Source organism: Mixophyes fleayi, chromosome 7 (genome assembly GCF_038048845.1).
Source record: "Mixophyes fleayi isolate aMixFle1 chromosome 7, aMixFle1.hap1, whole genome shotgun sequence".
Taxonomy (NCBI): Eukaryota; Metazoa; Chordata; class Amphibia; order Anura; family Limnodynastidae; genus Mixophyes; species Mixophyes fleayi.
Genome location: NC_134408.1, coordinates 125,631,484 through 125,654,975, shown reverse-complemented (window position 1 = coordinate 125,654,975; position 23,492 = coordinate 125,631,484). Strand labels below are relative to the sequence as shown.

Here is a 23,492-nt window from a genome sequence, read left to right as displayed (position 1 = left end):
TCAGGGGGTTCTGTATGTTTCCTCAATCTTGTAATTTTCAGTTTTTCTGGGCCCAGATATGGACCCAATGCCCCCTATCACAACCACAGTACTATCAGATCCTTCTTGCCCATTGCCAGACCCCACCACCAAATACATTGTATTGTGTGAGTTAGCACTTATGAGTAAGATTGGTTGGAGGGTTATGGGATAAAATACAGTGTTTATGGGACAGAGACAAAAGCAATGGTTCTCAAGTGCATGCTAGGTTCTGCTAGCCAACTTAGTAACACCCTTATTGAAGCGAGTTGGGTACGTGTCCCAGACTTCGAGTAGACCGACAAGGACTTACCCGACTTCAGAAGGCAGAAGGTGCCAATGACGAAAAGATGTTAACAGCGAAGCTTTGAAATCACTACTTGCCAGCATCGCAATGAATACACAAGCCGGCAGTCATGTGACTTTCTGGGACTGTACTATTATTAGGGGTGTTAAATGAGTAATGCAGGGAGCCGCGGAATGTAAAATATTTTCCAGCAACCCTTCTACTTGGTACATTTGTAGCCTCCCTGCATTACTCATTTAACACCCCTAATAATAGTACAGTCCCAGAAAGTCACATGACATATTTTCGTCATTGGCACCTTTTGCCTTCTGAAGTCGGGTAAGTCCTTGTCGGTGTAGTAGTAGTGGCGTTAGTGACTACCACCGTACTGAAGCTAGGCGAGATCATGAAATACAGTTTTTATAATACATTTATCTCTATACATGTATATGATGCAAATACAAAGAGACAACATAAAACAGGGTTAGCATGCCTCTAAAACATTTCATTTTTTTTAAATCACTGAGATCCTGTAGAGGTCCTGGTCTGGCACGGTTAAGATGCTTAGTGCTAAGATTGCCATAGAGAACTGTGTGCATATTGTATGAACATATCACATAGACACCTTTACTTCTGCTAGCTGTATTTTGCTGACATGACATTTGCACCCAATGACTAAGTCCTGAGGATAAAATGCTGATTTATTTAACCCAGGGCAAATTAATACTGTTACATGTTTCCAGTTTATTTCTGAATTGAATAAACCTGTGCTGAATTAGTGTTGTCCAAATATGTGTGTAGCCAAACTTGACAAAGTCCTGATATTCGATAGTTGGGTACACATTGAAAATCCCATGTAGCCCCATGCTATGCAGCTGGTCAATGCCCCACGCACGTGTCAACGCAGTCATCAGCTGATCTGATTTACAAACATGTCCTAACACAATCCAAGACAACAAGATAGGAGAAACTAGGCAGTCCAAATCACTGTGCGTGGCCAACATAACTTGTAAAAAATAAATCCTTTAACAAAACCTTCTCTAAAAGAAATAATTTCATCACTTACAAAGTAATCACTGAAAGGCTGAAAAAAAACTACAGAATAAAACAAAACATTTTATGAATAAACTGTTATACAAGAATTAAGTGTGATGAAACAACCACTCACTGTGGAATCCTATTATAACTATAGGCAAACCAAAATAAATATAGGAAATACAGAAAATGAAACAAAATGTAACTTGAAAACCTTTCTGCAGCCAATCCAGATAATTACTTCCTGGCAAATAAAGAAACACAGTTCGTGCTTACACTGAAATACAGAAATGTCTGCCATGTTACCATTATCCTGAAATCTAAGCATATTGCAAACATTGCAAGGTAAGGTAGGAAGTTTAGAAAGTATGGCAAAAAAGCCATTCCTTCCTACTTTGTCATGTCATGTCATATTTTAATGCATAGTTGCCTACTCTCCCGGAATGTCCGTGAGACTTCCAAATTTCTGGGAATCCTCCCGGACTCCCGGGAGAGCAGGACAACTTCCTGGATCCCGGCAGCTCGGTAAGGTAACATGAGGAGGCGGAGCTTAGTGATGCAATTCCCGCGTCATCGTGGCCCCACTCCCTGTCGTTATAGGCCAAAAATGGTAATGCCCATTTAGAGGGCGGGGTCAATGACACGATTCTCCGAGTCCCGCCTCCACATGCCCAGCTGCCCCTCGAACCTCCCAGAAAGCTAATGCCAAAAGTTGGCAAGTATGTTTTAATGGACATGTGCATGGATAAGCTCAGCAGTGTGCAATAATAGCCATGGTAGGAGAACCAAATATTAGCTTAATATTATAACAGAGCTATTTGGATATGGGGAGGTTTCCAGCTTAATGCATAAACAAGATTTTGCTTTAGACAGGATGGACCATGGACTAAATAGCGCATTGCATAGTCCACCTCTACTTACACAGAATACTTATGTTCATTATATAGCTTCTAATTTGTAAGAAGCTAGCTGCAGCCCTATGTAGTAGAAAGCTCCTGTGTTTATGTATGTTAAAGCTTATGACTGGTTCTCTTTAGTCACATAGGAATTAAAAAATGACAATTGACCCTGCTGTCATTAAAGGCAATTAAAAATTACGCAGATTCTTCTCTTTCCCAGCAAATATGTTAAACTTGGTGCCCTGGAACATAATTCATTTTTCAATGAGCAATCTAGTATTAATCATATCGATCAAAGCAACTATTGGTATAAGCCCCCAAGAAGACAGTGAAACCCAACAGCTGTATACCCTATATGGTTTTAGAGTTGGCTTCAAAGTTGGGTGAGCGGATCACAAGTGAATTGTTCTACGACATGGAGACATTACTCTTCTTTTATGTATGATCGTCCAAGGGAAAAAAGGCTACACATTGGAAGTAACCATTAAAGCAATAGAAGCATTTTTAGTCTAGGCTCAGGTTTTGAAAATATTTTTAAAGGACCAACATTCGATGCAAATACGTATATCAGTGTTCTAAAAACAACCGGTTGGGATGTGGAACATTATAGGAGAACCGTCACGGATCCTTAGCACTCATAAATTTAGCACTGCTAATTTATTCATGGTTTTAACCATTTAAGTCAAAACCATTTTCTTGACTGCTCTTAAGCCCTCACTTTAGCACCTGTCCTGTCCTCTCAACAGCCAGCCAGATGTCTTGAGGAATGTTGTTGTACAAATAGCAGACATATGATGCTGTCCGACTTCAGACACTTGTAAAGGGTCAGAAGGTCATCTATTTCAGGCATCTAGGGTTCCGTTCATGGTCTGTTTCCGGAAAGGTTATTTATTGAGACCAACAAACATAAGAGGGAAGATCCTGTGATTATTTAAGCCAATCACATAGTGTATGATATGATGTTGAACAGCGCAGCATATATCCATTTTCTTCCAAGAAGCAGAGAATTCCAAGTAACACTACTTTAAAAGGAATATTGTAATAGTTTATTAATATGATTGTGCCTACAGGTGATATTAACAAGACCAAAAAAAATCTGACCTTGCAGGACTCTTTCACTGGCTCACAAACTATTCCAGTTTAGGATGCATTATCTATGCATGCAAGGGCACGCTGGGTTGGGGGGCAGGGGGGCATCTGCCCCTTGGGCCAGCCCCATTGTGAGCTACCTTGGACTGTGTCACTGGGCCACCTCCATTTTTTTTCCTTTAAAATGTTCCTAATAGGCTCTTGGGTCGCTTTTTGCCCCCCCGGGCTAAAATTTGAAAGGCCAGCCCCTTTAGGCATGTATCCTACAACTAACCTGTGCAAAGCAGACACACCGGTACAAGAAGATGCTGCTTGGATACACCTTTTTCAATAACTGTCTCATGTTAATAGCAGCCCCACGCCACCTTCAACTCTCTATACCTTAATCTAGTCTCCTCATTGGTGGTTTGTGGTTTCAACGTATTAAGAGTGGAAACAACAAACCGAGAGCATTTCACACAACAGAATAACAGCTAAGGAAAGCAGCTCTTCAATATTTCACCTGAAAAGGTCATCATAGCATCCAAGCAGATTTTCAGCAGCTGCTTAATCACTTGTGTGACAGGTGTAGGAGAAATAACAGTCTTCTATTAAGCACTTTTGTGAGTGAGCCTTTTTGCTGCTGACCCCAAACACTGCTTGCAGCTTGTTAACAGCTGTCAGAACAGGAAATCTGCTTTGTGAAACACACTCTAGGCAAAATCCATTTTTATAGGACAGCATCGTAAAAAAAAAAGGAAAATCGGCGAAAGATAAAAACGCAGCAAAAAAAGCTCTTATGTGACATCGCGCTTAGCAGACATGAGAAGTAACGTGAAGATCCTGTCAGGAAGCATCTGGGGAAATCATCCACCCAATTTAGTAGTTTTACATTGATCCTACGGGCCTTATTATTTAGGAATAAATACAGCTAACTTTGTTAGGAGAGGGGCAGGTCTGAGTTCACCCCTAAATCACAGTGTAGAAATAAATCTGACAGTATTGTGTGCAGCAAGTGGAAACAGGCTGCATTTTTCCAGCATGCAAAACAAAGTTGCATTCGTACCCCAGGCATCACAACATGGTTTGTCCAGGTGCAAATTTGCACCCTTTAGCGGGATTTGCCCTACATGGGACCCTATGTGTCTTCTATTTAGGTAGGTCTCCGGAAACCCGGTGGCGATTCTCCCGCATCTGTCAATTTCACTAAATTAAAGCCGGCATGTACGGACTGAGGGGGCTGGGTTTTGCGGTTTGTGTCATTTTGGCCCCACCCCCAGTGATGTAATGCTTGTTTGGGGTCTTTTTACCACTGTATAAAGACCCAAAACAGACATTACGTCACCGGGGGGTGGGACTAAATGACGCAATTCACAAAGCCCCGCCCCCTCCACCCATAAACCCCTCGTGCCCTCCAGGATCTCCCGCAACCTGCCAACATAAGGTTGGCAAGAATGATTTATCAACTAATACAACAACTTCCTGCTGTGTCAGCTGAGCATCCGGCGAGACCGCTGAGCTTCATAAGGGGTAAGAGCACCGTGCCATGCGGCAGATTACATAGACCACCAGTTGGACACCGCTGGTTGTAGCATATCCACCATACATGTATCTTCCATTCACAGTGTTGTGTTATGAATGCTAATAGAGACCAAACCATTGAGGAAGGTCTTCACTTCTCTAAAATCCCAGGTGATTTGAGATTGTAATATATACCTCACAGCTGTCCCAATTTAGGTGGGACAGTCCCAATTCCAGGACACTTGGGAGATCCCGTGGGACCCATCTGAGTCCCACGGGTGGTGCATGAGGCATTGAAAGGGTCTCTTTAGGGGAGTGGTAAAATGGTTGGGGGCAGCCCAGCATTTCAAAAGCACCAGGCACCGAGCAGGTGATGTGGCAGGTGATGTGGTGGCTACAGAGCCCGGAGGTCTCTGTAGCCAGGTCACCACCCTCCACTCCTAATCCCCTGTATTAACTAGGGTCAGGGTGTAGTTCTTCTTTAAAAGAGTTATGTGTTGTCTTAAAGCTAAAGATGCTCACAGGCTAGACAAAAAATACATAATAAATGGCATCAGTCTTTGGATTAGACAGCATATAGCAAAACAATAATACATGTCCAAAGTGAAGTTGCAATGTGGTACTTTGCAGCTGGTCAGTTTTATAAATCAGGGTCATTCTTATAGCCAAACATTTCCACTGATAATGCCTTAAAAATTGACACAGGCTACCAAGAAAATACAAGTGCAACAACAATATAGGTGAATCAAAGGCATTTTCTATATTTTACATACTTACATATTTAAACATCCATTGTGTGAACAACTATAATCGGTTAACTTACATCTGATCAGCATGAAAAAGTCTCCATAAAAGAGAGTAATTATAGCTCAAATTTCACATTGCAGGAGCGGAGCAGGCAAAGAATACACCATAACACACTCAATCCCAAAGAGTACACTTTTGTCAAAACCTAGAAACATTAAATCATTTTAATGTTACAAGCTCATATTTCATAGGAAAGTAATTTAAATGTCAGGTATCAATTTCCATTACTGTCCTTTCTCAACCTGTTTGTCTGAGACTCTGCTGTATCTGATTCCTCTCCCGCAGCAACAGGGTTACAGTTCATCTAACCCAGTGATGGGCAACAGCCGGCCCTTGGGCCGCATGCGGTGTACCGAACTGTCACCTGCAGCCCCCCATGTCCTTCCAGCTTCATTGCTACAATTGTTTATTATAATTCAAAACACTTTTAAAATTCCCGCTGATGTTATTACAGATAGGCGTCTCTTACAGATAGGCGTTAAGTGTATTGTTTTAACTTATTACTGAGATTAAGCGTATTGTGCAGCCTTTTTGAAGGTTAGAGGGCCGCCCATGCAACCCTTCAAGTCCATCAGGTTGCCTATCACTGATCTAACCTATAGTTGCCTACTCTCCTAAATGTCCGTGAGACTCCCGGGAGAGCAGGGTAACCTCCTGGTTCCTGGCCCTTCATTAGCTAAGTGGCGGGGGCGGGGCTTATGATGTGATCAATGCGTCATCTTGGCCCTGTCCCCTGCTGTAATACGCTATAAAATGTGATGTCAGTGTATGGGCGGGGCCAAACTGCGTGATTCACCAAGGCCCACCCCCACCTTCGATCTCCCGGAGCACTACTTGCCAAAGTTGGCAAGTATGATCTAACCCAGTGGTTCCCAAACTTTTTCAGTTCGCGGCACCCTTAGAGTCTCCAAATTTTTTCAAGGCACCCCTCCAAAATAATTACTGAGCAGTCCTGTTTTAGAAGTAGTTGGGTCAAAAAAATGTAATAAGTATTTAGGTCAGGACAGAAATACTTATTTAGTTGTATGCAAAAATGCCCCCTCTACATCCAGACACACTGCCCCCTGTCACACTGTCCCCCTTCTCTGTCACACTTTCCCCCTCCTCTGCCCTCTGTCACACTTCCCCCTCTGCATCCAGTCACTCTGCCCCCTCTCACGCTGCCCCCTCTGCCCTCTGTCACCTCTCACTGCCCTCTGTCATGCTGTCCCCCTCCTCTGTCACGCTGTCCCCCTCCTCTGCCCTCTGTCCCCCTCCTCTGCCCTCTGTCACACTGCCCCCTCTGCATCCAGGCACTCTGCCCCCAGGCACGCTGCCCCCCTCTGCAGCCCTCTGTCACTCTGCTGCCCTCTGTCACTCTTTTGCCCGCTGCCCCCCTCTGCTTCCCTGCTGTCCTCCTCTGCTGCCCCGCTGTCCTCCTCTGCTGCCCCTATGTCCTCCTCTGCTGCCCTATGTCCTCCTCTGCTGCCCTATGTCCTCTGTCCTCCTCTGCTTCCCGCTGTCCTCCTCTGCTGCCCTCTGTCCTCCTCTGCTGCCCGCTGTCCTCCTCTGCTGCCCGCTGTCCTCCTCTGCTGCCCGCTGCTGCCCGCTGTCCTCCTCTGCTGCCCGCTGTCCTCCTCCGCTGCCCTCTGTCCTCCTCCGCTGCCCGCTGTCCTCCTCCGCCGCCCGCTGTCCTCCTCCGCTGCCCTATGTCCTCCTCCGCTGCCCTCTGTCCTCCTCCGCTGCCCTCTGTCCTCCTCCGCTGCCCGCTGTCCTCCTCCGCTGCCCGCTGTCCTCCTCCGCTGCCCTATGTCCTCCTCCGCTGCCCACTGTCCTCCTCTGCTGCCCTCCTCTGCTGCCCGCTGTCCTCCTCTGCTGCCCGCTGTCCTCCTCTGCTGCCCTCTGTCCTTCTCCGCTGCCCTATGTCCTCCTCCGCTGCCCTCTGTCCTCCTCCGCTGCCCGCTGTCCTCCTCCGCTGCCCTATGTCCTCCTCCGCTGCCCTCTGTCCTCCTCTGCTGCCCGCTGTCCTCCTCCGCTTCTCCCAGCCATAAAAAAAAAGAAAGAGCACATAAACATACCAATCCGCCGGGCGCCGGGACCCAGCAGCCTCCTCTCCCGCAGCTGTCACTGACGTCGATATTCAGTGACAGCTGCGGGAGAGAGGAGGCTGCTGGGTCCCGGCGCCCGGCTGATTGGTAAGTTTATGTGCTCTTTCTTTTTTTTTATGACTGGCCCGCGGCACCCCAGTGACAGCGCCGCGGCACCCCTGGGAGCCGCGGCGCACAGGTTGGGAACCGCCGATCTAACCTACAAATTAAATGCTAGGAAAATAGAAAACCAATAGGAGCAGTGCGCTACACCCCACATTTGACAGCTACTATATTCAAATACAATCTAGTGATTAAATTAACAGTCTCAGGTATAGTACACCAAGCAGTTTATTCCATCTCACAGACCTGTGCTGCAGCCACTGTACCGACTGCGATTTATTTAAACATTTATAGGACTAAACTCCAAAACTGATAATCTCTGTGACAATGTCCTAATGGGATCTGATATAGGTCAAAATACCTTGTACCTGTGTATGAATCCACCAATCTCTTTCTGCATATCAAGTTTGCAAGCCTGTCATTCACACTCTGCTGGTTCAGTTAGAGAAGTGCTTCCCCCATCTAACACGGCAGACTGCTGAAGTGAGATAAAAAAGAAAAAAGAAAAGGATGATCATATTTACTGTTGTTAATTATAAACAATTTAGTTATTACAGGTACATTACTATGCTCAGTAATACATAGCCTTTGGTATATACTTATGCCAAATAGTGGGTTCAAATGCTCTTTAACTTTATTGGCAGAAACAATGCTGGCACTAGCAAAATGTTAAATCCGTTTTCCAAACTTGCTGAGGGTGGCACTTCAATGATAATGCCCTCTTTAACAAGTTCGGCTGAAAACAGTGGCAGTATTGCCATCTCAACACTAATCTCATTCAATGAGGGGCTTCTAAAATGTGAAAAGCATCGTATAAAACAGAAAAACACTGCTGTTAATTATTGTAGGTATTTTAAGACCTTTTTAAGATTGTATCAATATGAACATCAAAAAGAAACCAATATAAAACCTAAACTGTACAAATGGGGAACAATTATGAAAAAATCTAACATCAAAACTGGCAGAAATTAGAAGTGAAAGGTTATTTATTGCATTGAAGATAATAATCATATTTAATTTTGTGTTAAATCTATGGATACACAGCGATCCCCCAATAACTACAATGTAAATGGAGGAAACACTGTAGAAAACTAAAATAGGTCGAATTGATAACCCAGTTACGAGCATATTATGGTAGCCTGGTACTCAAGTCAGACACAATATGACCAATGTGGAATCACATATGCTTGCGAAAATATTATTACAACAATCTCAAGGATGACGTTTTTAAAATAAAAAGCCAGGTATGTTGCCATAGTAACACGATGCATACCAGTAATACAATTGCTTTGTTCTCTGCAGGATCACACACAGGTGACGCCCAATCCCTCAGCTGGCACAGAGCTGGCCAGCGTTAAATATCTAAAATACAAATGAAAGAGTATTCTTAGCATCCACAAATATATTGCATTTTGTCTTCTGCCGGACAACTTCCTGCTGTGCCTTTCAATTGAATGTTATCAAAAATACAACCACATAATAGGTTTCTAGTGCAAAGGAGAACATTTTCCCCATGCAGTCTATCAGACAAGAGTCTATGTGTTCTTTTAATTCACCCTTTAATTTACATCAGTCAAACTATTATTTTTTTATGTCATTAATCTTACCAAGTATTCTTATGTCAAATTAACCAAGTACTCCAATGCTGAATGTGCTCAGCTGTGAGCTTTTCATTTATTATAAGGCATTAAAGCAAATTAATTTTCACAGGTAAAACGCTGCTACACTCTTACCTCTAAACGGGTAAGTGCGGCAATTAGAGATTATTTTAGAGATTAGATTAGATTCTTGGAGACTTCTAAATCAAACTACTAAAGAATTAACTTTTTTCTCCACTCTCTATTCCTCCTACTTAAGATTGCATTATATTTCTATTAGCTCTTCACCTCCCTAGGTTACCCTATTACCACCCTTTACATAGACAAACCAAGGGGGGGGGGTTCCTATTGCCTGGAAACCTCCCTAAAAGCCTGGGGCACTGTATAATTGAGGTGGCTGGACCCTGCCCCTGCTTCACACGGCTCTGCTCGAAAAGAGAGAGCTGCATGCACCTAACAGTAGTGCATGCAGCATTGCCCATGTTTTTTATGGGGATAGGAAGAGTTTGAGAGCATTTAAGCACTCTCTAAAATTATAGCCACGCACCCATGCATGCTGGTCACGCCCACTGGCGGCGTGGTGTGGAAACCCCCCTCTGCAAATCCTGTGTTTGCCCCTGCTTTACACAATTTACACAAGACAAAAACCCTCTGTCCCCCTGACCAACATTGCTGTGTGACTGGATCATGTAGCATAGAAATCACTTTTACCTTTGCAGTCTGGCTGGGCCAAAATGCAATATGTAGACTTAACCTTGTGTATCCAATCCCACTGTCCCAAAGATTGTAAGCTTGCGAGCAGAGCCCTCTCACCTCTTTGTCTGTATTACCCAGTAATGTCTATCATCTATGTTTGTCTCCGATTGTTCAACGCTATGGAATTTGCTGGCGCTATATAAATAGATGTTGATGATGATGATTAGCTTCCTTATGTTGCCAGTTTTACACTCTGCTGATATTGTCATGGAGGCTAAGTCAGATCATTACCTATGTAGGGCTTTTTCCCAGCCTTTGATGTGTTCTGGTCCAGGTTTGTGCCACTGTCAGTGCAAGAGGTTATTCGTGATTTCATCAGTTTTATATTTTGTACTCAGCAGGGTTGAAGATTGTAGCCCTTTATTGCTCTGAATGGAGAATACATCATTTGTGAGGGGAATTTTCTCAGGATTGGGATTTATAGGAACTGTCTTCAATTAGACACCTAGGGCCTGATTCAGAATGAGACGTACGCCTGTCTGCGTAGCGCATCTTTGCGTTTTCACTGCGCATGCTCGGGAAATGAAGCACAGTTTTTCAGACCTGCAGCTTTTCGGCTCTCATGACTCCATACGCCTGAAGAGGCGTGACGGGGGAACGATGTGGTGTACCGCAACATACAGTAAGGGCGTGTTCGAGGATTTATATACGGGTTCAGACTGGGGCACAGTCAGAGATACGACCAAAATAGTGTTTTTATTTGCAGGTGGTCAGGGGCAGGTGTAAAGCTAGGTACATATTACAGGTATTTCACCCAAATATTGTGCCAATCACACAATAAAGGACTGGTAGGTCCGCTATCACATTAGTGTGTACGCTCCCACAATCCTGTGTTATTGCACCAAAGCACATTGTTTCATTTGATTCGATTTTATAAACAGAATAAAAATCAACGATGGATGATCTCGGGCAAATTCTGCAGTGTGTTTGCACTCACGTCCAATAGTGTAGGCAGATCACCATAGAGTTTACAGAGTCACCATCTTCTCAGCCGATGGTTATCACAGATGAAGAGCAAAGATCTGAAGGTAAATCGTGTAATATCATGTAAGTGTGTACGCAGGAAGGTAAATTGTGTAGAGTTGAGTCACAATGCTCATCGGGATTTCAATCGTTGGAAAAATCGTTACAGATATCTCATTGAGAGAAATTTTCGGTCGCGTGTGTACTCAGTTTAAGTAGCATATAATGATGTCGAACATCTGAAATACCGAACCGCTTGTATTTAGTGGTTTGGAAATGATTCGCATGATTCGCAGACAATTATTGAGACTTTAGTATTTGCTTGGCCATAGATTAGGATTTGCCTGGCATGTTGTAATAAAGATAGAAACGTCTTTATTTTTTGTATGTATGTCTGGAAGCCGTTCCTGACTGCATTAGTTAGGTTATTCAAGTTTAAGTCAAGGTTGTGTCTACTGTGTCTGTACGCATCTTCAACTCTGAATACGGCATACATACGGACACACTTGCAACTTTTTCAATCACAAGTTACGTTTACGTACCACTCTGAATCAGGCCTCTAGACTCAGCATTAGGTTGGGTACACACTGGAGCATTTTCGTCCAATAATCAGGCAAATCAGCCGACATACCACCATTCAGTCGGAAGTCGGGTTAGTGAGTATAGTGACACAATGGTCCAAAATCGTTCCAAAGTGTCGATTGTCGGCTCATTTGGTTGGTTGTATTGTTTAATATTTTCCGACCAATCATCTAACAATCATGTAGTGTGTGCACTCATGCTCACGTGCTCCATAGAGTTTAGAGAGTTGGGCTCTTTTCAGCCGATGTTAGCAATGAATGTCCTGGTGAATAAATGTAGAGAGTGCTGTAGAAGGAATAATTAATTTGTTCGTTCTGAGACAGGATGTTCAGTTTCAGAGTCACAGAAGCTTGTGGATAGCTATAACAAGGCATTTTAATCAGTGTGACAATCATCATCATCATCACCATTTATTTATATAGCGCCACTAATTCCGCAGCGCTGTACAGAGAACTCATTCACATCAGTCCCGGCCTCATTGGAGCTTACAGTCTAAATTTCCTAACACACACACAGACAGACATAGAGAGAGAGACTAGGGTCAACTTGATTGCAGCCAATTAACCAACTTGCATGTTTTTGGAGTGTGGGAGGAAACCGGAGCACCCGGAGGAAACCCACGCAAATACGGGGAGAATATACAATCTCCACACAGATGGTTGGGAATTGAACTCATGACCCCAGTGCTGTGAGGCAGAAGTGCTAACCACTTAGCCACCGTGTTGCCCTTATGTGACAATGTGACAAGAATGCATTAATTAATTAATATTGCATGAATATATGAATGAATGTGAATATGAATGAATATTGTGCTGTCATTCTCTGAACACTAGAGGACCAGATGAAGGACCAGATGAAGAGCACAGATCTGAAGGTAAATCGTGTCAGTATATATGCATAAATCGCCAGACTGACGAACTTTCAGTCGTAGCTACAATCACTTTAGACAATACGTAGGTCGGAAAATTCTTCAGTGTGTACCTAGCCTAAAAGTGAGAACCGAATAGATTAGAGCCTCAAGTTCAAGGTATTCCATAATCAGATAATTTATCTAAAATGACAGATACAAGACACTGCAAAAACTTTAATTCATGCACTCATCATCTCCCGCATCGACTATTGCAATTTCCTCCTTACTGGTCTTCCCAAAGTCAGACTGGAGCCTCTACAATCTATTTTGCACACAGCGGCTAGATTGATTTTCCTGGTTGCCCGTTTTTCAATGAATCTAATATAAACATTTGCTACTAACATGCAAGGCTATAAACAAAATTGCATCAATATATATCTCCTATGTCTCAAAATATCTCCCAACTCTACACCTCCGCTCTGCACAAGACCTGTGTCTCTCTTCCACTCTCATCACTTTCTCCCATTGTCGGTTACAGGAATTTTGTCGGGCTGCACTCTTTGTGAAATTCACGCCCTCTCACAAGAAGACTTTCCTCTGGCCTTCAGACGTTCAAATGTTCTCTGAAAACTTACCTCTTCAGACAAGTTTATAATATTCCTCAACCACCCTCTTAATCACCCTAAGTTACTCTATTACCACTCTCTACACAGCTAACACAAGACAACAACCCTCTGACCAACATAGTTGTATGACTGAGCATACAGCCCCCTAAATACTTTGTAACCTTTGCATTCTAATTGGACAAATATTCAATATGATGTAGCACTTACCCTTGTGTATCAAACCAGTGTCCCATAAATTGTTAGCTTGCAATCAGGGCCCTCTTACCTCTCTGTATGTATTACCCAGTATAGTTTTAATACTGTTTGTTCCCAATTGTAAAGTGCTATGGAATCTGCTGGCGCTATATAAATAAATGTTGGTGATGATAATCACTGTTTCCTTTCCGATTCTAATAAATGTTGATTAAATGTTGGTGATGATAATCACTGTTTCCTTTCCGATTCTAATAAATGTTGATTAATCCTGTTTAATACCTACATAGATACTTGGATAACTGTTGAAAAACATCTATATTATACATCACACTGACTTACTTAAACACCTTCTGTTACTGCTGGAGTTGAATATTATCTTTAGCCCCTTTCTAAATTAAATCAACTTATTCCACCTGAAATACGGCATTGAACACCTCTGTTTTCTTTATGAGGAATTATAGATAGGTAACAGCACAAGGCAAGATGCCCAACTCCCCTTTCCTTGTTTGCTTTGGCCCTAGAATTCCTTGCCCAAGCCATACGCTTATATTCACATATTGCAGGTTATGCCCTCTCTAATTGAGAGTATTAGATTACTCGCTTGATGCAGATGATACTCTGCATTCTCATGAACTGATGGAATTTTCTCAGTCTATTTTCTCTGCCTGACTACTTTGGTAATCTACTAGGGCGGCAGGTAAATGCTAACAAATCATTAGGAAAATGGTATATAACAGCACTTTAAAAAGACAGATAATATGCCAACATCATTTATTAAAGGTGACTTGCAACAACCCATGTAGAAAAAAGTTAAAATTTATAATAAAAGCAAAATATAATATCCTATATCTAATAATAGCAATATAACAATACATCCATTACTAATCTAAATGAGAATTTTTAGTAAAATATTGTGAAGATAAATTAAAGTAGAGAGTACTAGTCCTAGTCTTATTATGGTGCACACCAAAAAATGCAATGTAAGTAAATATGTCACAGTCACTAAAAACATTACTAAACAGTGCAAAAAATAAAGCTGATTTGGTAAATGTTAAGATGATATTAAACAATATAAGTCACTGTTGTGCATGCACAATTGTTTCAAATACAAACACTAATATATGAAAAAGCAAATGATTTATATACCACATGCCACGTGAACTCTACAGGGGGTAAAATTTACTAAACTGTGGGTTTGCAGAAGTGGAGATGTTGTCTATAGCAACCAATCAGATTCTAGTTATCATTTATTTAGTACATTCTATCAAATGACAGCTAGAATCTGATTAGTTGCTATAGGCAACATCTCTGCTTTTTAAAACCCGCAGCTTGATAAATCTACCCTTTAGACTTTGCTATAAGTAGATTGCTGATCACTTTTGTGAGGTTGGTCTCAGTGGAATGATGGGGGTGGAAATATGATTGCAGAGAGGCCAGGAGGCAGTGAGAGGAGAGAAAGCAACACAGGTAGTTGTACAGAAGCAGCCAAGAAGTTTGGAGCCAAAACCACACAAATGCAATGATTTATCAAAATTAATATAAATTATTATTACGCCTCTGGATCTAATCAGGACATCCCCTACACCTTTACTTATATTTTCACTTCAGGAGACCCTTAGGCTGTCACCATTCATTACCGTCCAATGTAAATTTACATTGGATTAGTACAGCAGGCTGGTTTTGAGATGGTAAAAATGCTGTGAGGTTTGATGCATGTTCTACATGGAAAAACTGCAAATGAAAACTGGAATCTGATTGGTTGCTATAGGCAACATCTCCACTTTTTCAAACCCGCAGTTTAGTAAATATACCCCTATGTTTTGATGCAAGGCAGGTAATATTTGCAATCCTCTGACTTAACAGGTTGATTCTAACCGCAGTGTAATGAAGGCGGGTCGTCCCTGCATGATCCTTTATTATTATTGGTAAATCATTTGTAATGCCCGTTTATTTTTTCACCAGTTAGTTAAAGCCATTAAGGATGAGTTACATTTTAAGTGGAAATTGCACTTAACTTTACCAAAGTGTTAAAGTATTCCTGAAACGTAACAAAAAAAACAAACTAGAGATAGTTATGTTACCATATATTGTAGATTGGTATAGTTCAGGCTAATTTAAGTTAAAAAAAAAAAAAATAATCCAGAATTTAATTTTTGTTTTGGTCTCAACCCATAGCAGTTCCTAAACATTCTAAATTTCAGCTGCAGCAGAGGATCATTCAATTTTTTTGGTCAGGAAAATGTCATAAGATTGCCCAAAAAGTACTATATAGAAGTTATTTGAGAGGTGGAATCCGTCTTCCGAATATCTACTTAGATCCTTTGGTAAAAAAGTAAGCCAGCCAATCAGCTGTCGCTGTCTTTGATTGAGCACATCTTTCAAAGGGCTTAATTGTGGGTCCCAAGGTAAGACATGATAAAATCCCATAATCTTTCACTGTTTGCAGATTTGGGACCACTGTACTTTAATTTGGAAGATTTCCATGCCTCCATAGTGATGTTAGGAGCCGTTGCGCTAATTGTGACGGACCGCACTAGCTCTCTTCCCGTCCTGGCTGTTGCCTAGCGGTTGGAATGTTTTTTTTTGTGGGACTTCCTCTTCCAACCCGGCTGGCTGTCACAGCTGGAATACACTGTTTTACTATGGTAGTCACATAACTGCAGTCACCAATCTGTGTGTGTGTGTGGGGGGGTTGCTCCCAGTGGAGCATTCCTATTAGCCTCTATTAGTTTAAATGACAGAGAGAGCTTAGCCTCCCTGCCAATTATAGTGTCCTTGCCCTTCAATTTCGTGAAGCCTGATGTGTTGCTTCATGCTTTACCTGCTGATTGTCTACCTGGTGCCTGATCCTGCTTGTTCTTGGATTCACCTAGTCTGCTGCCTATCTCGACCCACTGGCTTTGTTATTGGAACTCCCTTGCTTGCTACCCGTCCTGATATTCTAGCCTGACCTTTATACGTCTGTTCGCTGCCTGCACTTGACCATTTGCATTGGTTTTAGCCATCCTGGGGATATCGGAGTACCTGTGGGAATATAACTCTCTACAAGAAAGGCGTCTTGCTGTGGGTGAAGACCTCTAACTGCCTTGTTCTAAGAGCTTATCTAGCTTCCAGTGCCTGCCGTAACAGGTGGAAACAATTTTGTTTGTTAACAGCAGATAGACTGTTTCAGGTCAAGAAAGCAGTATTGGTACAGTTGGTCTTGTAAACTGTATGCCTAGTAAGACAAATATCCCATTTTTTGTTTTCCCTCTGGACGGTAACACATACTATGCATCCATATAACATGAAGCCATCACTGAAATAAGCTCACTCTATGGTATAGGTGAGCTTATCGCTTCCCTTTAAAGAAATAAAACCTCTTATATGCTCCACTAGGAATTGGGCCTGGGGCTTCAATTATGAGACAGAGAATGGAAGAAGATTTGGGATAATACTTGAAAGCTTTCAATTATTACTGCTATCATGGAAACTTTTTTAAAATTCAATTTAAATGGCACTTGATAACCTCCAGACCACACACCACGTCTTCCTATGTAAGTCTGGTGTATGTATAGTAAGGACATAATGGATCACATAGGGTGGGAATGCACCATTGTGGATGAGGTTTGGCAAAATGTATTAAATGCTTAGCAGAGATCCCTTCTATTCCTCATTCATCTATCATCTAAGAGGCCTTATTAAACTTGAAATACTGACCAGTAAATTTATTCTACACATCTTTTACACTACAAAATGGGCTATAGCTTCACAGTGAAACGTCTAGTGGCTATGGGAGCTATATTTTAAATTTTTATATACTGTAGATAATATTTGATCTAATTCTGCCTTATTGAGCTGATAATTGCTTATATGCCCTCATATTGTTGAGGCAGACAATCTAATTATAAAAATAAAAGTATTTTAAACATATAATAAAGGCAGTCCTGCAGCCCCATTACTGTCATTATTAATTTATTGGATAAGTATTTTAAGAGAGAAACAGAAAACTTTAAATTATTAAAGGGGTTGTTCCTACAATGTTAGTAGGATGGTCTCGGACGAGGCTGTTACTCTGACCCCCATGCACATATTCAGGTGGATCCACAATGCGGGGTCAGATTGATCTTCTGCAGACAGTTCCAAGGACTGGGAACTGGATGTGCACTATGATATATGCATTGCAGACAACAAGACGCATTTCATCAAATAAAGAACCAGTGCAGGCAGCCTTTTTAGCTGTTCACAAATAAGAATTATTTTCTCACAAACTAAGGTCTCATTCTTCTTTATAATAAAGTAAAAGACAGAACCAGCTCCCGGATATAAAGGAGTAGATCTGTGCAGGCTTTGTGTGTGGCTCAATGTGCCTTAGAAGATTACATACACTTCTGTAACAATGTAGCAGATGGCATCACTGTGCAATAGGTAGATAATAATCCTTCATTAAAGTCCGATGGCCACAATCAGTCAGTAACATTGTTTTTTGCTGCTCTGTATTTACTGTTAAAAATTCAAATGGGTCATCTACACTAGTAATGACATATATACCCTACTGCAGGGGTCCACAAATATTTTAAAATCTTGGAGCCAGCCCAAAAATCTAGGAGCCAGGCAAACTTTAAAACATTTGTGGTATCTGCAAATAAATAGCAGACAATACAAATAGCACCCATCCCCTGTACACACAGATCCCCCTTACGCTGTAACCCCTTCCAATCCACATGACCACCATTCTCTATTGCTTTCCATCTCAACCTCAATCGTCTTCTTCACCTGACTCTTCTATTCCCCTTCTCAAGTCCGTTTACTCTGCTCCCTCTCACTCCTCAACATCATCACTACCCATTAAATCCATCTCATTGCCTACCTCATCATGCTCTCCATATAACACTGTATCGACATGTCCCCTTCATCACTTTCACCATCCTGCCCCCTCATCATCATCACCCTGCCCCCATCACCTCCACTGCATTATTATAATAATAATAATAATAATAATTAACCACCATCCAGTCATCACTAAACCTCTTATACTCATCAACACCCCATCTTCAGTCATCATTGATCCCCTCATCCTCATTAACACCCCATCCTCAGTCATCATTAATCCCCTCATCATCATTGACCTCCTTCCTCAGTCATCATTAATCCCCTCATCCTCAGTCATCATTAATCCCCTCATCCTCATTAACACCCCATCCTTAGTCATCATTAATCCCCTCATCCTCATTAACACCCCATCCTCAGTCATCATTAATCCCCTCATCCTCATTAACACCCCATCCTCAGTCATCATTAATCCCCTCATCCTCATTAACACCCCATCCTCAGTCATCATTAATCCCCTCATCATCATTGACCTCCTTCCTCAGTCATCATTAATCCCCTCATCCTTAGTCATCATTGATCCCCTCATCCTCATTAACACCCCATCCTCAGTCATCATTGATCCCCTCATCCTCATTAACACCCCATCCTCAGTCATCATTGATTCCCTCGTCCTCATTAACACCCCATCCTCAGTCATCATTAATCCCCTCATCCTCATTAACACCCCATCCTCAGTCATCATTGATCCCCTGATCCTCATTAACCCCCATCCTCAGTCATCATTGATACCCTCATCCTCATTAACACCCCATCCTCAGTCATCATTAATCTCCTCATCCTTATTAACACCCCATCCTCAGTCATCATTAATCCCCTCATCCTCATTAACCCCCATCCTCAGTCATCATTAATCCCCTCATCCTCATTAACACCCCATCCTCAGTCATCATTAATCCCCTCATGCTCATTAACACCCCATCCTCAGTCATTATTGATCCCTGCATCCTCATTAACCCCCATCCTCAGTCATCATTGATCCCCTCATCCTCATTAACACCCCATCCTCAGTCATCATTAATCCCCTCATCCTCATTAACACCCCATCCTCAATCATCATTAATCTCCTCATCCTCATTAACCTCCATCCTCAGTCATCATTAATCCCCTCATCCTCATTAACCCCCATCCTCAGTCATCATTAATCCCCTCATCCTCATTAACACCCCATCCTCAGTCATTATTGATCCCTGCATCCTCATTAACCCCCATCCTCAGTCATCATTGATCCCCTCATCCTCATTAACACCCCATCCTCAGTCATCATTAATCCCCTCATCCTCATTAACACCCCATCCTCAGTCATCATTAATCCCCTCATCCTCATTAACACCCCATCCTCAGTCATCATTAATCCCCTCATCCTCATTAACCCCCATCCTCAGTCATCATTAATCCCCTCATCCTCATTAACACCCCATCCTCAGTCATCAATAATCCCCTCATCCTCATTAACACCCCATCCTCAGTCATTATTGATCCCTGCATCCTCATTAACCCCCATCCTCAGTCATCATTGATCCCCTCATCCTCATTCATCATTAATCCCCTCATCCTCATTAACACCCCATCCTCAGTCATCATTGATCCCCTCATCCTCATTAACACCCCATCCTCAGTCATCATTAATCCCCTCATCCTCATTAACACCCCATCCTCAGTCATTATTGATCCCTGCATCCTCATTAACCCCCATCCTCAGTCATCATTGATCCCCTCATCCTCATTCATCATTAATCCCCTCATCCTCATTAACACCCCATCCTCAGTCATCATTGATCCCCTCATCCTCATTAACACCCCATCCTCAGTCATCATTAATCCCCTCATCCTCATTAACACTCCATCCTCAGTCATCATTAATCCCCTCATCCTCATTAACACCCCATCCTCAGTCATCATTAATCCCCTCATCCTCATTAACATCCCATCCTCAGTCCTCATTGATCCCCTCATCCTCATTAACACCCCATCCTCAGTCATCATTAATCCCCTCATCCTCATTAACACCCCATCCTCAGTCATCATTGATCCCTGCATCCTCATTAACCCCCATCCTCAGTCATCATTGATCCCCTCATCCTCATTAACACCCCATCCTCAGTCATCATTAACCCCCTCATCCTCATTAACACCCCATCCTCAGTCATTATTAATCCCCTCATCCTCATTAACACCCCATCCTCAGTCATCATTAATCCCCTCATCCTCATTAACACCCCATCCTCAGTCATCATTAATCCCCTCATCCTCATTAACATCCCATCCTCAGTCCTCATTGATCCCCTCATCCTCATTAACACCCCATCCTCAGTCATCATTAATCCCCTCATCCTCATTAACACCCCATCCTCAGTCATCATTGATCCCTGCATCCTCATTAACCCCCATCCTCAGTCATCATTGATCCCCTCATCCTCATTCATCATTAATCCCCTCATCCTCATTAACACCCCATCCTCAGTCATCATTGATCCCCTCATCCTCATTAACACCCCATCCTCAGTCATCATTAATCCCCTCATCCTCATTAACACCCCATCCTCAGTCATCATTAATCCCCTCATCCTCATTAACACCCCATCCTCAGTCATCATTAATCCCCTCATCCTCATTAACACCCCATCCTCAGTCATCATTAATCCCCTCATCATCATTGACCTCCTTCCTCAGTCATCATTAATCCCCTCATCCTTAGTCATCATTGATCCCCTCATCCTCATTAACACCCCATCCTCAGTCATCATTGATCCCCTCATCCTCATTAACACCCCATCCTCAGTCATCATTGATTCCCTCGTCCTCATTAACACCCCATCCTCAGTCATCATTAATCCCCTCATCCTCATTAACACCCCATCCTCAGTCATCATTGATCCCCTGATCCTCATTAACCCCCATCCTCAGTCATCATTGATCCCCTCATCCTCATTAACACCCCATCCTCAGTCATCATTAATCTCCTCATCCTTATTAACACCCCATCCTCAGTCATCATTAATCCCCTCATCCTCATTAACCCCCATCCTCAGTCATCATTAATCCCCTCATCCTCATTAACACCCCATCCTCAGTCATCATTAATCCCCTCATGCTCATTAACACCCCATCCTCAGTCATTATTGATCCCTGCATCCTCATTAACCCCCATCCTCAGTCATCATTGATCCCCTCATCCTCATTAACACCCCATCCTCAGTCATCATTAATCCCCTCATCCTCATTAACACCCCATCCTCAATCATCATTAATCTCCTCATCCTCATTAACCTCCATCCTCAGTCATCATTAATCCCCTCACCCTCATTAACCCCCATCCTCAGTCATCATTAATCCCCTCATCCTCATTAACACCCCATCCTCAGTCATTATTGATCCCTGCATCCTCATTAACCCCCATCCTCAGTCATCATTGATCCCCTCATCCTCATTAACACCCCATCCTCAGTCATCATTAATCCCCTCATCCTCATTAACACCCCATCCTCAGTCATCATTAATCCCCTCATCCTCATTAACACCCCATCCTCAGTCATCATTAATCCCCTCATCCTCATTAACCCCCATCCTCAGTCATCATTAATCCCCTCATCCTCATTAACACCCCATCCTCAGTCATCAATAATCCCCTCATCCTCATTAACACCCCATCCTCAGTCATTATTGATCCCTGCATCCTCATTAACCCCCATCCTCAGTCATCATTGATCCCCTCATCCTCATTCATCATTAATCCCCTCATCCTCATTAACACCCCATCCTCAGTCATCATTGATCCCCTCATCCTCATTAACACCCCATCCTCAGTCATCATTAATCCCCTCATCCTCATTAACACTCCATCCTCAGTCATCATTAATCCCCTCATCCTCATTAACACCCCATCCTCAGTCATCATTAATCCCCTCATCCTCATTAACATCCCATCCTCAGTCCTCATTGATCCCCTCATCCTCATTAACACCCCATCCTCAGTCATCATTAATCCCCTCATCCTCATTAACACCCCATCCTCAGTCATCATTGATCCCTGCATCCTCATTAACCCCCATCCTCAGTCATCATTGATCCCCTCATCCTCATTAACACCCCATCCTCAGTCATCATTAACCCCCTCATCCTCATTAACACCCCATCCTCAGTCATTATTAATCCCCTCATCCTCATTAACACCCCATCCTCAGTCATCATTAATCCCCTCATCCTCATTAACACCCCATCCTCAGTCATCATTAATCCCCTCATCCTCATTAACATCCCATCCTCAGTCCTCATTGATCCCCTCATCCTCATTAACACCCCATCCTCAGTCATCATTAATCCCCTCATCCTCATTAACACCCCATCCTCAGTCATCATTGATCCCTGCATCCTCATTAACCCCCATCCTCAGTCATCATTGATCCCCTCATCCTCATTCATCATTAATCCCCTCATCCTCATTAACACCCCATCCTCAGTCATCATTGATCCCCTCATCCTCATTAACACCCCATCCTCAGTCATCATTAATCCCCTCATCCTCATTAACACCCCATCCTCAGTCATCATTAATCCCCTCATCCTCATTAACACCCCATCCTCAGTCATCATTAATCCCCTCATCCTCATTAACATCCCATCCTCAGTCCTCATTGATCCCCTCATCCTCATTAACACCCCATCCTCAGTCATCATTAATCCCCTCATCCTCATTAACACCCCATCCTCAGTCATCATTGATCCCTGCATCCTCATTAACCCCCATCCTCAGTCATCATTGATCCCCTCATCCTCATTAACACCCCATCCTCAGTCATCATTAACCCCCTCATCCTCATTAACACCCCATCCTCAGTCATTATTAATCCCCTCATCCTCATTAACCCATCTTCAGTCGTCATTAATCTCCTCATCCTCATTAACCCCTCCATCCTCAATCAGCATTAATCCCCTTATCCTCATTAACCCTCCATCCTCAGTCAGCATTAATCCCTTTATCCTCATTAACACTCCCTCCTCAATCAGCATTAATCCCCTCATCCTCATTAACCCTCCATCCTCAGTCAGCATTAATCCCTTTATCCTCATTAACACTCCCTCCTCAATCAGCATTAATCTCTTCATCCTCATTAACTCTCCGTTATCAGTCATCATTAATTCCCTCATCCTCATTAGCCTCCCTCCTCAATCATCATTAATCTCCTCATCCTCATTAACCCTCCATCCTCAGTCAGCATTAATCTCCTTA

General features: G+C 42.7%; 1 protein-coding gene across 3 annotated transcripts in view; it reads right to left on the bottom strand.

Moving 5' to 3' along the window:
- TLK1 (tousled like kinase 1) overlaps window positions 1-23,492 on the bottom strand; it is a 227,892-nt gene that overhangs the window by 122,623 nt on the left and 81,777 nt on the right. For 2 of the 3 annotated variants that reach the window (XM_075180660.1, XM_075180658.1), the window contains exon 2: window positions 8,192-8,301. The gene's annotated coding sequence lies outside the window, so the exon portion shown is untranslated. Of the gene's footprint in view, window positions 1-8,184; window positions 8,302-23,492 lie in introns of all 3 variants that reach the window. The other variant, XM_075180659.1, reaches the window with a different exon arrangement.